General features: G+C 27.7%; 1 long non-coding RNA gene across 1 annotated transcript; it reads left to right on the forward strand.

Annotated features, from left to right (window-relative positions):
- The first annotated feature begins 7,633 nt into the window (after nucleotides 1–7,633).
- LOC131613574 (uncharacterized) lies at nucleotides 7,634–8,223 on the forward strand. Its single transcript, XR_009287611.1, has 3 exons — nucleotides 7,634–7,762; nucleotides 7,909–7,964; nucleotides 8,060–8,223. It is a non-coding gene; the product is annotated as an uncharacterized LOC131613574 (long non-coding RNA).
- Nucleotides 8,224–17,461: the final 9,238 nt, after the last annotated feature.

Genomic DNA, 17,461 nt, shown 5'->3' on the forward strand with positions numbered 1-17,461 from the left:
TTTTCATAATGATTTTATTTTTTGAAACGGCTATGTTATTTTTTTAAAACATCTAAACCATAATTTTGTAAAATTGATTGTTTGAGTATAATTGAACACTATTTTAATAGGTTGGTTAGATGATCAAAATTAACTAAGTATTATAAAAATACGGTAGTTATGTAGAGTATTTTAAATATTTTTTATGAAAAAATATATTTAAACATCATTTGGGGAGAAAATAAATGTGTTAATTTCATTGTAAAACTAAACATTATGCAAACATTGATATTCTGATTCCTACATGGTTGCCTTAAAATTGATAATTTATATTGTTTTAATTCCTGTAACAAAAAATGATCAAAGATTAAAAAACTAAAAAGTTTTACAATATCAAAATTATAAGAAAAATATTTAGAAATTTATATCATATACAATCACATTTTATAAGTGTCTTAAGAAATAAATTATAATGCAGGGATTGAAATTTTATAAAAGATTGTCAAATTGTTTAAATAACAAATAATAAAATAAAATATTACATAAAACTTATATCATACAAACTCACCTTTATAACTGTGGGGAGGAATGAATTTCCATGTGAACACTGCAAATTTATAAAGGTTGCAAAATTGTTAAAACAATAAATAATGAAATAAAATGATACATAAAAAAATTTAAAATGAAAAAAAAAATGTGAATGATATTTAAAAGAACATTGTTGAATTGTAGACTATAATGAGAGAAAATATGGCAAATTGGTGAATGAGTTCATGAGTAACAAAGGCTAAATATGTATAGTATTTTATTTTATATGAAAAAATTAATTGAATAGCAATGCATTCAAAATATAACTGATTTTCCCATTTAAAACTTATAAATTTTAATAAAATCTAATAAAGTCAATATAAAAGAATGGAATATGTAGTGTTATCTTATAAAATATATAAAATTGAAATTAATTTATTAAATGCATTTGTCTCTTAATAAATAGTATAATAGAATATGAATAATAATAAAACTATCACATTAATTTTGATAAAATGACTTTTTAATTCACTTGCAGCAAACGTAATAATAAAGTGAGACATGCACAATAATAAAATGTGGTAATGGGTCAAAATATCTTAGAAGTTTTGATTGTAACAGATAAATATACTTAATATAAATCTACATAATATAAAATAAAATAGAATTAAAATTGAAGAAACACTCAAATAAGAAATGATTTCCTGCAAATAAATTTAAATCATATTTAACCTTTTTTATTTCTTCTCTATACTTAATATAAATCTACTTAACATAAAATAAAATAGAATTATATGAAAGTAATTTACAGTTTTTAATATATTATAACGAAATTTTTATTTTATTTTTATTTTGACATAAATAAGTTATTTCTCAAATTCATGTTTGTACTTAGTGCTCGACTATTTCAATTGTAATGAGAATACATATTTAATTAATAAAAATGAGATATTTGAATAGATTAATAATAAAAATTACTAATACAAAAGCTATATTAATAAAAAATAGGGTTTTTATTTAAGTATATATTAGAATTAATTAATAAAGTTTTGTGAGAATGATACATAAGTTAAATTTGAAATATATAAGAGAGATTTTTTTAATTATATTTTAGAAATGAAAAATATAAATGTAAATTGTAGTTATATTTTTAGTTCTTCTCTATTATAAACTATATATATATTATTAAGTTTGATTTTTAGATAGCTTTTAGCTAAATATTATATTATTATTTATTATTTATGTTATTATTATTATTAATGGTGAGTCAATATTATATTATAATTATTATTATTATCATTATTATTATTATTATTATTATTATTATTATTATTATATTTATTATTATTATTATTTATTTTAATTGTAGGGACAAAATAGTAAATAGGAGTATTAGGGTGTTACCAAGAGTTGCTATCATGATGACACGTGGCTAGGATTGCCATTATGACAACCTTGGATTTATATATAAGATTAAGATTCAATATAGGCTAATTGTTTTTAAAAATTATTTTTCAACATTTTGGAAATGTTTACTGTATTTAAAAAAAAAACGATAGACAGCATAAGATAACGAATATATTGAAAAGTTCTTATAAATTTTTTTCCTTTTTTTTTTTAAAAATTGGTGGACAATGGTATTTTTTTTATATGTTTTTGCTTTTTAAACTAAGTTTTTGACATTTTTAACAACAGTATGACGATATTAACATATTTTATCAAAAGTATTTGTATAGTCACAATTAATCCGATAAAATATATACATATAATGGATAGTAAACTATAATATGAATACAAAACAAATTTTGTTCTTTTGTGACTTGGTTCTTTTTGATCTGGACCTTAGAGCAACAAATTTTCCTCTTTTTTGGGGCTCATCTTCCTCTAACTCTATTTCATGACTTCCGAGTGAGCTAACCAGCTCTTCAATAGTTACGTTGTGCAATAACCATAGGTATCCATCTTTTGGGAAGGCTTCTGGATATCTTTTGACATTATCACTTGTGAAGTAACCTTTATCCAGAACCTTAAGTCATGTAACCAAGGGTTGAAACCTTGAGAACATAGTCTGAACAATTTCTTCTTCTTCCATCTTGAAAGCCTCATATTTTTAAATTAAGGCTAGAGCCTTAGTTTCATTGACCTGAGCATTACCTTCATGTGTCATTCTTAACGAATCAAGAATATCCTTTGATGTATCTCTATGAGTAATTTTCTCATATTCATTGTAAGAGATAGCGTTGAGAATAATAGTTATGGCTTTACGGTGATAACGAATCACACTTTTGTTCGTCATTCATTCTCTTTCAGGGAATGGGAATACCAATTGCAGAAACAGGTGCCTCATAACCATTTGCGACAATATCCCAAAGATCTATATCATATCCTAGAAAGAAACTTTCTAGTCTATATTTCCAGTAGTCAAATCTCTCTTTATCAAAGACAGAAGGTTTATCATTGTAACTATATTTTTCATTTGTATTACCAGCAGCCATGGAGGTATTTCTCACATTGGGTCTCTCTACACGGTTAAGTGTTTGATTGAAAAATCAGTAACATAGTCGGAGCTCTGATACCAATTGAAGGATGAGAAAAACACAAGAAATAGGGGGTTTGAATTGGGTTTTTAAAACTTTTTGCTAGAAAGACTATTCATTCAAACAATCAAGATAGACAAGCTAACAAAGATAAATGACACTTTCGGTTTATACAAGTTCACCTTAAATAAGGCTAATCTTGTCCATCTGCCAAGGTGATTTCGTCTTCAAAAAAGACTTTATCCACTAATCTTGAAAGTTTACAAACAAACGTCTAAGAGTTTAGACAACACCTTAGCCATCTCAAGTTTACGGACTAACACCTAGTCACTTGAGGAAAAATAAATCTCGAAAGATTTAAAATAGAAGTGTTTACAATAGTGCTCCTAGATAAGCAAATGAAACAAATTCAAGAACAATGTTTAAACACAAATAATGAGAAACAACTCTTTTTGTTTAAGATTCTCTTGAATGAATATTTTTCTACATGAAAATTTTGCACAGTGACTCTCAATTTTTTTCTTTGTTTTTTCGTTCACGTTCTTGTAGTTCTACATTTTCTTCAGATGGGATAGTGCTTTTATTTATAGGCCCAAAAAGTAGATTGTTGAGAAGGACAAAACGTCACTATCATTTCCAACTGACATAACGACTCTTATGAGATTGTGGGAGATAAGAGCACACAAATTCCTTTGATTGTACATACGTTCTCACCATAGTGGAATGGGTACTGTACTCTGTACTATTATCTTCTTGTGCAAGTTTCCGATCTTCTCTTCTAATGATACACTTCTGATCTAAAGTAATGATGAGTCCATAAGAGATCACGTTAGATGAGTATTCCAAGAGTATTAGAGTCTTCAGAGTCAGAACCTTGTCTTCAGAGTTGAAATCAAAAGCTAATTTAAGAAACAGTTCTTGATTTATGAGTTGGAAGCAAAAGCTTATCTGAGTTGGAAATCTTGACTTCTAATCTGGAAGCGACAACTTATCTGAGAAACACATGGAAATTCTTTTCTAGCTAACATTCAACATTCTTCTGAACTGCTGATGTTTCTTGAGAAGTGGATGCAGTAGTTCTTCTGAAGTATGCTAGCAATGTTTCTAATGATCTTTCCAAATAACTATCCAAAATCACATAAACAATTTTATATGCACATTTAAGAAACTATTAGAGTAAAAAATTGTTACATATAAAATATATGTATTTTTATCATCAAAACTAGCGATTATATGCATAACCTAATCTTGTTCTAACAAGGTATACATTTTGTTTAAGTTTGATTTTTCATCTTCCACCAAGATATTTTATATAAAACTCGGATGAAAAAGGGTGAATGGATGCACTTCCATCTTACCCTCGAATAATCAGACACAATGTGTATACTTTTTTAAGTTCGATTATTCGTCATCCACCTTAAATCAACCTAACTCATAAAATCAACTATTTTCCTCCTTAGCAAAATGTCACGACTGGCTAAAAATCGCACCATCGAGCTCATTGCACACTCGATGTACAACAGAGTCGCAACTAAATTTTATTTATTCCAAAAAGAAAGGGAAAGTATCAATAAAACCCACAAAGAAAGGATAAGATGGTCATCGCAACCTTGAACGAGTTCAAGAGTCTATTATGCAAGGGGGAGGTATTAGCACCCTTCACATCCATCGTACTCGATGGGACCCATTTAGTTAGTCTTGTGTTTGATGTTAGTGTGATATTTACTTGTGTTTTAATTATTATGTGAGGAGAAAGAAAGGAACGTGATTTGATTTTTTTTATTATTGTGCTCGCCAAGTCATCGCATCTTGTGCGTACGTGTTCCCTCGTGCAATGGGAAAGTCAGAGCGTTCGTAGTTTGGGGGAACTAAAACTCGTGGGTTGGTTGATTTTATTTATGAAAAAGGGGTCTAATCGCACGTGGGCGTAAAGATAAGTTTTTGAAATGGGGTTTCACATGGGCAAAGAGGAGCTTTGCGCGGAGCGGAAAAAAGTGATGAGTTTGAATTGATTTAAGTGTTTTGTGAAAAGGTGAGACAAGCCAAGTTTTAAGGAGTCTTTAATGAAATTCAAGCATTCAAATAAAGACTTAACGACCATCACCTAAATTCTTTAGAACAACTTGCACAAATACGTACAAACCCTTCTTAATTCATCCATTATAGACTAAACTCGATTAGATTAGTTAAGGTATTTCAAAGTTTTTGACTATGAAAAAGGAATTTGAAAAAAAAAACACTTGGTGTTGACCAAGGTTTATTGTGAAATTGCTTGAAGTGAGATTTGAAAATAGAGATGGAAAGTTTGATGGTGATGCAAAATAATCGGCTTACGGGTATGAAAATGGCTCGTCATTTAATCGAGAAGCTTATTTGAATGAAAAATATTTTTGAGATTTGATTTTAATGATAATTCTAAGCATAAACACAATGATTAAATGACAAATATAGAACAAAATAAGGTATAAAAATGGAATATTATTTATGAAAAAAGTACACCTTAATATTGATCAAGGGTTTTTGACTTGAAAGACTAATTAATTAATTAAAAAGAATTCAACTTAATTAATTAAAGTAATCAAAAATTAACTAATAAAATTAACTAATTAAATAAATTTAACTATCAATTAGAATAGTTAAGATTTAATTAATAGAATTAAACTAGCCAAACATTTTTTTTAACTAATTAATCTAAAAATAATAATAAGAGTTTTTTTTTAAAAAAGAAAAGGAATGTTGCTGGATTAGTAATGATACAGAAAAACAAATGGGCCTCATTTCGTGGCCCAACAAGCAGTGGTTTGCAGTGTTGGGGGGGGGGGGGGGGGGGGGGGGGGGGGGGGGGGGGGGGCTATAAAACAAGTCGTACGCTGGAATAAACTGCTAGGCCCACAGAAGAGGGCCCAATCCAGATCCCTAATGGCCAATTAATAGAAACCGTAGATATCCCCAAATTTGGAGGGGAAAAAAATTACTTTAACCAAAGTCAACAACACATTATATATATATATATATATATATATATATATATATATATATAGGGCATATCATATGAGAATGACTTTTTTATATGAGAATGTGAGAATGAATCTGAACCATTAGATTTTAAAATAAATGGTGGAGATTATGTGTGAATCTTTTTTTATCTCTCTTCAATCTTTTATTTTAATGATGGAGGAGAGAGAAAAAAATATTCACACATAATCTCCACCATTTATTTTAAAATTCAAGGGTTAAATATATTTTTGGTCCTTCTAAATATAGTGGTTTTCAACTTTAGTCCTTCTAAATATTTTCTTCAAAGAATGGTCCTCCTAAAAATTTTAATTTTAACTTTTGGTCCCTCGTGGCAAAATCGTAGCTAAAATGGTCGCTAATTCCGTCGCTAAATTAAAAACCGTCGCTAAAACCGTCACTAAAGCTGTCACTAAATTAAAAAAACCGTCGCTAAATTGCAAGAGGGACCAAAAGTTAAAATTAAAATTTTTAGGAGGACCATTCTTTGAAGAAAATATTTTGAGGGACTAAAGTTGAAAACCGCTATATTTAGAGGGACCAAAAACTTATTTAACCCAAAATTCAATGGTTCAAATTCATTCTCACATTCTCATATAAAAAATACATTCTCATATGATATATGATATGCCCTCTCTCTCTCTCTCTCTATATATATATATATATATATATATATATATATATATATATATATATATATATATATATATATATATATATATATATATATATATATATATATGTATGTATATATATATATCACTTCCACTACCATATGTACTACCTCAACAATGTCAATAAAATAAAAATTAGATCTTGAAAAAAAATCTTTATTGAGATTTGAATAAAAAGAAAATTGTGTGAGAAAAGAGAAGGTCACACACACATTTTGCTCCAATATTTCACCTCCACTATCATATGTACACCTCAACAATGTCAATAAAATAAAAATTGGATCTTGAAAAAAATTTTTTATTGGGATTTGAATAAAAAGAAAATAGTGTGAGAAAAGAGGAGGAGGAGTTCATTTTGCTTGATGCAAATAAAAACTATAGTAGCATTAGAAATACTTCCATCACCATTTTCCCACATCATTCTTCTTCATCTTCTCAAAACAATCAACACCATGAACACATCATTAACACAACACTACCATTACTTTCCATCACTTTTCTTCTCCATTTAACATACTTCCTTCTCATTCATCAACAAGCATGAAAAACATCTTATATATATATATATATATATATATATATATATATATATATATGCAATATAAGAAAATTCACTGTCCTGGAAAATACCAATTTGTCCCCCTGCTTCCATGTTGTGCCAAGTGGGCATCTTAATTGCAAAGCTTCCCACGTCTGCATTTTTCTAAACCTTTCAAATCTAACTTTCTCCTACCCACACTCTTTTTGTGAGTCACTTTATTTCTCTAATTCTCTCTCTTGCACAACATCTTTCTTCTTCTTCTTCCTTCAACCGCAAATCTTCTTCTTCTTCTTCTTCTTCTTCTTCTTCTTGAAACCAAATCGAAACAACCACTAATCTGCAACATCAATTTATGATTTCAAAAATAAACCCAGATCTTCCTTTTCTTCTTTCTTCTACAAATCCTTGTTTATTTTGCATGTTTTTATTAACTAACTCAATTTTTCATTTTTCCGTTTTTCAGTTGTTATTCATCACTCATCACTAAGGTTTTCTTTATATTTTTCATTTTCTTTATTATTTAATTTTCAATCTTTAATTTTTTTGATACTGAAAATTAAATAGTATAAAAAGATTTACATTAGAGATGAGTAAGTTGATGGATCTGATTCTGATATGTATATTTTTTTTCCAGATCTGGAAATTAAAGAGGAGTAAAACATGCTGGAAATAACAAAGATGAAGAGACGGGTAAATTTCATCAATAGAAACAAAGTTATTAATGTTAGTTTTTTTCTCATGATTTAGTCCTTACACTTACTTGACCTTCATTTTCTCTCATCCAGTTAACCGATTCTACTCGAAGAAATTGTAGACCAGAATGCAAAAACAAGTAACTAAATGATGCACTCTATGATAGAGAAACAATATTTGATTTTGAATTTACTGTCCAATACCATTTTCATGAAGACATGTTATTGTACTTTCTAAGTTTCTTTACGATATTTTAGATAACTCTCCAATAAATCATTCAAAAGTATATATTTATTTCAATAAAATATGTTTTGATTTAATGATAATGCTTAAAAAAATTTATAAAATATTTTGTGAATATAAAAGTGTGATTATAATTTTTTTTATAAAACACGATTAATTTTTTAGAATCTCTTCACTTGGGATAAAAGCTTTTACTTGAAAAAAAATCATATACATGATTCTGATATTAAATATGGTTTATTTTCCCCTGCTTTCTATTTAAACTTATTTATTTATTTAAATATTTTATTAATAGTTTTTTATTTATTTCACTTGGTATAAATTTATTTATTGACCTAAATTTTTTAAAGTCATCTGTCTGATAGGAGTTTTGCAGGAGTGCATTGGTAAGGCAAACTTTTGTAAAAGGTACAATGGTTTGTCAACATTGATCATCGATATAAGTGTTGCAAGAGTGCACTGTAAAGCCAAATTTTTGTCTTTTCTCATACACTATAGTAGGATGTAGATTTTTCTAAAGCAAATGTCTATTCATTCATATTATGTAGACTTTTCTAAAGCAAATGTCTATTCATTCATATTATGCAGACTTTTCTAAAGCAAATGTCTATTCATTCATACACTAATTATATTTTTAAGTTGCAAGTTTAGTTTGTACAGCTATGCCAAACACTACTTTGCTTAGTACAATCCTACATTCCTACTATTTCAACTTAGTTACCCGTGCCAACTTTTTACAACTTTTGTAGGTAATATTTACCTCCAATATTTTTGGTTTGTACGATACAACTATCAATGTGTACTAATTGTTATTTGATTTTTATGTCAATAAGGAAATAACAACAACAATTTAATGTTATTATTAGCATTTAGGTTTTTTATTTGATAATTAGTGATTATGTTGAATTATGAAAAGATAATTCTGTGAATTTGAATTTTTTTAATAAAGTAGAAGTTTTATTTTGTTTTAACCAAATTGATAAATTTTAAAAATATTTTATATAGAATTTTTGGTTTTAAATATTAAAGAATTTTGTTTTCTTTTTTTACTTTATAGCGTTTATGTTGTTCCATGTGTTTCAAATATCTTTTAGATAGAGGGTTGAAATTGTTTGGTTTTAAAGAAAAGTTAGATACATTATATATTTACAAAAATATATAATGAAAAGAAAAATAAACAGTTTGTGTATGTAATAATCAATGATATCTATTTCCTTTTCAATCTGTTTATAGTTAGAAAAATAATTAATGACATTTGTGTAGGAATATTGTTCACTTGTGTCTAACAAGCATTGTGATATAATAGTACACTATTTTCATCTTTTGCTGCCATAGTACACTAACTTATGCTTAAATAGGGCCCCTTGAAAAATTTTCACGATTCAACTAAAGATAACTTCAATTTCTTACACAGGGCCTCTCAAAAGTTTGAGACGACTCTGATGTCACTTCAATACTTTTTTTCTCTTTTACTATTTTCATATTTTGCTGCCATAGTACACTATCTTTTTCTTATATGTCACTTCAATACAATTTAAATAATGACAGTATAAATTTGTATCATTACTATAGACACTGGCAGACCCACATGCAAGTGAGGGGGTGCAGCTGCACACCCTGAGTTTTTGAAAATTACACTGGTACTTATAATTTGTCCCTTGAATATTTGGATTTGGATCCTCTCATGCTATCTCTCACATTTTTCTGTCATGCTCTCATCTCAACCATTCATCCATTTCTTTCTCTCTCTTTTTTGCACTGTTGTTTCTTCATGATGTTACAATCAACCATTAGACTAGGAAAAGGAGAGAGGGTTGCACCAAAACAGCATGAGAGGATCCAAATTCTGAATATTTATGTTTACACCCCCTGGATTATCGTGTTTGCAACAAAAAAAAAAACCAATGTTCAGTGCTTACATTTAACTGCCTAATATAGATGTCCCCGTCTTTTCATTATATTATTTACTTGATTTATTATTGCCAAACACTTTACTGCTTTTTTACAAAATATAACTCAATTAAAACCGCAAGACATAATATCTACACCATAGATTCATCCATAATTCCTCATTTACTGCAAATATCAATGTAAATACCAAAATATCTTATGGAAAGTTTAAATATTGAGTGTAATAGATAAGATTCAGTGAGGTGATCTTCATATAAATTTTTTAAATCTTAACCATTAATTAAATCCAACGATTGATATTAATAGTTCTCGTTTCTCACATAAATATTAGTTCTCACCGGATACGCTCCCTATATATATATATATATATATATATATATATATATATATATATATATATATATATATATATATATATATATATATATATATATATATATATATTCGAAGATAAAAAAATTGCACCCCCTGAATCGGGGTCCTGACTCCGCCACTGACAATAGAAATGCATTATGTATTTGGAGTTCCAATGCATGAATAATAGTTTTTAATTTTATAAAACATTAGTTCATCATTAATTTGACATATAATATTTTTATCGTTACAGAAATATATTGTATTTAATTTTTTCAAAAAGGTTGTAAAATTGAATTTCAACACTACTTTTACAAAAGAATAAGCTTAACATATTTTATTGATTTGTAGAATAAAATATGAATATGGGTCGGTTTTGAATTGGTTAAAATTATTTATTTTATGTTGTATTCAATTAAGTTTTTAATAATTATCCTCTAATTAAAAACCGGACATTCTTCCAACTATACATTTAATTATTATTTTTTCACTGGTACCAGATATTTTTCTATATATTTAATTATTATTTTTTCACGGGTACCAGACATTTTTCTAAACATTCAACAATTATTTTTTCATGGGTACCAGACATTTTTTTATATATTCAATTATTATTTTTTTCACGGGTACCAAACATTATTCTAAACATTCAATTATTATTTTTTTCATTGGTACCGGACATTTTTCTATGCATTCAATTATTATTTTTTCACGGGTACCAGATATTTTTCTAAATATTCAATTATTATTTTTTCACGGGTACCGAAAATCTTTCTATCCATTCAATTATTATTATTTTCACAGGTACCAAACATTTTTCTATACATTCAATTTTTATTTTTTTTACGGGTACCAGACATTTTTCTATACATTCAATTATTATTTTTCACGGGTACCAGACTTTTTCTATTAAGAAATATACATCTGAAACAAATGCGCGCCTCGTACCAGAACCTGTGCGAACTAGGGGTGTTCATGGTTCATGAACAGAACTAAACCAAACCACATTTATAGTTCAATTCAGTTTGCAATAAGCATTTCAATAAAAATACAATTAACTGTTAAAATGGTTTCAATTCAATTTGAAACTGGTTTAAAACCAGTTTATATTTATAAACTAGTTTATAATCAGTTTGTTAATATAAACCAATTTTATATTTTGAACTTTTTTAATTTTGAAAAATTAATTTAAAAAATTAATTTTCAGAAAATAAAATTTATTTATTAAAAAAATAAATATTTTTTTCAGCATGGTTTCCACTCTACTTTCTAATTTTAAATTTTTTTATTTCTTCAATATTATAAAGATAGGGTATATTTCAATACTTAATAGAAACATAACTTAACTATGGTCAATAGGAGAGTGTAATTTTCATTTTTTTAAGCAAATAGTTTTAACCAAATAAATATATCAAAAGCTATGTTACTTAACAAGGCCACAAATCGGGATGTCAATGGGGCGGGGAGAGGGCGGAGGATACATTCCCATCACACTCCCCGTCCTCGAATCTATTCCCCATTCCCGCTTCGGATCTCCCCTACGGAGGGATTTTGTCCCCCATCCCCGTTTCCGTGGATCCCCGCGGGTCCCCACGGATCCCCAAGGTTTATAAACATGTTTTTTATTTTAAACCAAATTAATAGTAAAAGCTTCAAAAACTAATCACAAGAAATTTAAAAATTATTCCTTTATGATAAGAGGAGGGTTATATTTACTCCAAGAGTAAGTGTTCAACACTTGCTCCAAATCATAACCATAGATTATCATTAATCCAACGGTTTTAATTAAAGTTTTATATAGAAAAATATTTTCAAAAATAATTAGAATAAATGATCAATTAAAACCGTTAGATTAATGAAAATCAATGGTTAAAATTTGAAGTGTTCAACACTTACTCCAAATCATAACCATTGATTATCATTAATCCAACGGTTTTAATTAAAGTTTTATATAGAAAAAATTTTCCAAAAATAATTAGAATAAATGATCAATTAAAACGGTTAGATTAATGAAAGTCAATGGTTAAAATTTGGAGTAAGTGTTCAACACTTACTCTTGGAGTAAATATAACCCTCCTCTCATGATGAGGAGGGTTATATTTACTCCAAGAGTAAGTGTTCAACACTTACTCCAAATCATAACCATTGATTATCATTAATCCAACGGTTTTAATTAAAGTTTTATATAGAAAAATATTTCAAAAAATAATTAGAATAAATGATCAATTAAAACCGTTAGATTAATGAAAATCAATGGTTAAAATTTGGAGTAAGTGTTCAACACTTACTCTTGGAGTAAATATAACTCTCCTCTTATGATGAGAAGGGTTATATTTACTCTAAGAGTAAGTGTTCAACACTTACTCCAAATCATAACCATTGATTATCATTAATCCAACGGTTTTAATTAAAGTTTTATATAGAAAAATATTTCCAAAAATAATTAGAATAAATGATCAATTAAAACCGTTAGATTAATGAAAATCAATGGTTAAAATTTGGAGTACTCTTGGAGTAAATATAACCCTCCTCTTACGATGAGGAGGGTTATATTTACTCCAAGAGTAAGTGTTCAACACTTACTCCAAATCATAACCATTGATTATCATTAATCCAACGGTTTTAATCAAAGTTTTATATAGAAAAATATTTCCAAAAATAATTAGAATAAATGATCAATTAAAACCGTTAGATTAATGAAAATCAATGGTTAAAATTTGGAGTAAGTGTTCAACACTTACTCTTGGAGTAAATATAACTCTCCTCTTATGATGAGGAGGGTTATATTTACTCCAAGAGTAAGTTACTCAAAATCATAACCATTGATTATCATTAATCCAACGGTTTTAATTAATGTTTTATATAGAATAATATTTCCAAAAATAATTAGAATAAATGATCAATTAAAACCGTTAGATTAATGAAAATCAATGGTTAAAATGTGGAGTAAGTGTTCAACACTTACTCTTGGAGTAAATATAACCCTCCTCTTATATAGAAAAATATTTCCAAAAATAATTAGAATAAATGATCAATTAAAACCGTTTGATTAATGAAAATCAATGGTTAAAATTTGGAGTAAATGTTCAACGCTTACTCTTGGAGTAAATATAACCCTCCTCTTATGATGAGGAGGGTTATATTTACTCCAAGAGTAAGTGTTCAACCCTTACTCCAAATCATAACAATTGATTATCATTAATCCAACGGTTTTAATTAAAGTTTTATATAGAAAAATATTTCCAAAAATAATTAGAATAAATGATCAATTAAAACCGTTAGATTAATGAAAATCAATGGTTAAAATTTGGAGTAAGTGTTCAACACTTACTCTTGGAGTAAATATAACTCTCCTCTTATGATGAGGAGGGTTATATTTACTCCAAGAGTAAGTTACTCCAAATCATAACCATTGATTATCATTAATCAAACGGTTTTAATTGAAGTTTTATATAGAAAAATATTTCCAAAAATAATTAGAATAAATGATCAATTAAAACCGTTAGATTAATGAAAATCAATGGTTAAAATTTGGAGTAAGTGTTCAACACTTACTCTTGGAGTAAATATAACTCTCCTCTTATGATGAGGAGGGTTATATTTACTCCAAGAGTAAGTTACTCCAAATCATAACCATTGATTATCATTAATCAAACGGTTTTAATTAAAGTTTTATATAGAAAAATATTTCCAAAAATAATTAGAATAAATGATCAATTAAAACCGTTAGATTAATGAAAACCAATGGTTAAAATTTGGAGTAAGTGTTCAACACTTACTCTTGGAGTAAATATAACCATCCTCTTATATAGAAAAATATTTCCAAAAATAATTAGAATAAATGATCAATTAAAACCGTTAGATTAATGAAAATCAATGGTTAAAATTTGGAGTAAGTGTTCAACACTTACTCTTGGAGTAAATATAACCCTCCTCTTATGATGAGGAAGGTTATATTTACTCCAAGAGTAAGTGTTCAACACTTACTTCAAATCATAACCATTGATTATCATTAATCCAACGGTTTTAATTAAAGTTTTATATAGAAAAATATTTCCAAAAATAATTAGAATAAATGATCAATTAAAACCGTTAGATTAATGAAAATCAATGGTTAAAATTTGGAGTAAGTGTTCAACACTTACTCCAAATCATAACCATTGATTATCATTAATCCAATGGTTTTAATTAAAGTTTTATATAGAAAAATATTTCCAAAAATAATTAGAATAAATGATCAATTAAAACCGTTAGATTATTGAAAATCAATGGTTAAAATTTGGAGTAAGTGTTCAACACTTACTCTTGGAGTAAATATAACCCTCCTCTTATATAGAAAAATATTTCCAAAAATAATTAGAATAAATGATCAATTAAAACCGTTAGATTAATGAAAATCAATGGTTAAAATTTGGAGTAAGTGTTCAACACTTACTCTTGGAGTAAATATAACCCTCCTCTTATGATGAGGAGGGTTATATTTACTCCAAGAGTAAGTGTTCAACACTTACTCCAAATCATAACCATTGATTATCATTAATCCAAGTGTTTTAATTAAAGTTTTATATAGAAAAATATTTCCAAAAAAAGTTATAATAAATGATCAATTAAAACCGTTAGATTAATGAAAATCAATGGTTAAAATTTGGAGTAAATGTTCAACACTTACTCTTGGAGTAAATATATTGTTTTAACAATATTTAATCTATAATATTGAGTGTCATGACCATCAAAATTTCAAACTAAAAAAAATTGAAATAATCATTTAGATCTCACTCTTTTACTAACAATACATATATATTTTAAATTTGTGTATAAAATTAATTATATGAAATGACAAATAAACTTACATAATAATTTAAGGACATTATGCTATTTTAGGCAGGGCGGGGACTCCACAGGACGGGAGATATTTACGCCACCCCCGTCCCCGAAGTGCCTTCGGGGAGAGTTTGTTCCCCATTTCTGTCCCCGCGGGAGGAAATTTCCCCGTCTTTGGGGCCCCAAACAGGGAATCCTTATGGGGATCTCCGCTAATAGAGGGAAGTTGACATCCCTAGCCACAAAGTATTTTTCTGAAAGTCAACAAACAAAATTTATAATTAAAGGCAACTAGAACAAAACTTAACTGGTAGCAATCTTCATATGCGATTCATGAAAGAAATTTAAAACTGGGTAACTGAACTTAAGAAACATTAAAAAGAGAGTGTTCAATTAAATTATTACATCATGAATTTAGTTTTTGGTTTTTATTTTTTAGGAATAACAACATTTTATTTTCAAAAAAAGATTATATTCAGAATAAAATTTTTATTTTAAAAAATAATTTTTTTATTTTTTGAAAAAAAATTCTTTATTTTTTGAAAAAAAAATTCTTTATTTTTGACAAAACATTTTTTTCACAAAACAATTTTTTATTTAAAAAGAACATTTTTTTGGAAAAACATTACATTTTTTATTTTTCAGAATAACAAAAGTTTTAGAAAAAAATTATTTCAATTTTTTTATTTTCTAAACAAAATATTTACAAAAATATAATTTTTTTTTATTTTAAAAAATATTTTTCAAAACAATTAGGTAAATGGTTTAAACTAGTTTATCATTTAAGTTTGGTTAACTGAATTGGTTATAAATGTGGTTCAGTTTACTATCCATTTAAATGGCTGTAGTTTTTTATGGTTAAATGCAATTCAGTTATAGTATTTGGTCCAATTAACCATATTTTTGCACACCCCTAGTGCGAACGCACGGGTTTGTTACTAGTTCATCAATAAACACAACAACAACTCACCATTAAAACAAAAAACTTAAAAAAAGGAAAAGAGGAACGAATCCAAACAAAAAATAAGAAAAAAGAACCTGCGAAGTGCTCGGAAGTTTGCCGTTGGAAATCGCACTGGCCACCACGAAGAACCACAACCAAAGCAGGTTTAGCCGTTCTGTGCCTCCAGCCACTACACTCAACCGCCCTGCCTTTTTGTCCCACGAATCCTCCACCGTCACCCACCGCGGGAAAGTGTAACATCCCGATTTTCTATTTTATTTATTTAAATAGCTACTTTATTATTAGTATATTATTTAATTATTATTTGGTGTGATAATTATTTAATTATGTGTTATTATGCTAATTGAGTTATTAGAATTAGTGATAGAATAATGAGATAATAGCTATTGGGCCTAATTAATTGAAATAGAAATAATAAGAGAGTGGATAACTAAGCCCATTATATTAAAGAAAGATAGTAAGAGGGATTAGGTTAGTTCTCTTAACTTTCACTTTTGAGAGAAGAGAAGAGAAGAGAAGAGGAAAGAAAGAGAAAAGAAGAGAAAAATAAGAAAGAAAAAGAAGGCAACCTAGAAGAAGAAGGAAAATCTTCAAGAGGTAAGGGGGAGAATCCTCATAGTATGGGTATATATGTATGCAATAGGTAGTTGTATGCTTAGGTTGTTCATCTCTCTACTTCATAGATTTCAAATGTTAGGCTTTGTGTTGAATCCATGAAAATTTGGGATTAAATCATGTTTTATGTTGTTATATTGTTAACCCATGAATAGAAATATGATTTGGAACCACATGCGTAGCGCGACCTATTATGTAATTTTGTGATTTTTTATTCTTTGACTTAGGTTCCTGTATGTTTATGATTTAAGATGGATTTCCATGTATTTTAATGATTTATTCAATGATGTTTGGATAGGTTTTGAATCGAATTTACCTATGTACATGATACTTGAGTTTGGTATATGTAGATGATGTATTTTGATGAATTGTTTGAATAACATGAATTGGCTTGTGTTCTAAATGTTATGTGTGATCAATAAATGCTATATGTATACCTTATTGATGTTGAATGTGTGTTGTGCGATGTTTTGGGTGGAAAATTCAAATTGTGCGAATTATTGTGATATGCTTGGATAATCAAGGTTGTGTGATAATCTTAATTGCATATAATGTGAATCTTGTTGCACATGCATTCATGGGGAGA

This window comes from Vicia villosa, linkage group LG1 (assembly GCF_029867415.1).
Source record: "Vicia villosa cultivar HV-30 ecotype Madison, WI linkage group LG1, Vvil1.0, whole genome shotgun sequence".
NCBI classification, from domain to species: Eukaryota; Viridiplantae; Streptophyta; class Magnoliopsida; order Fabales; family Fabaceae; genus Vicia; species Vicia villosa.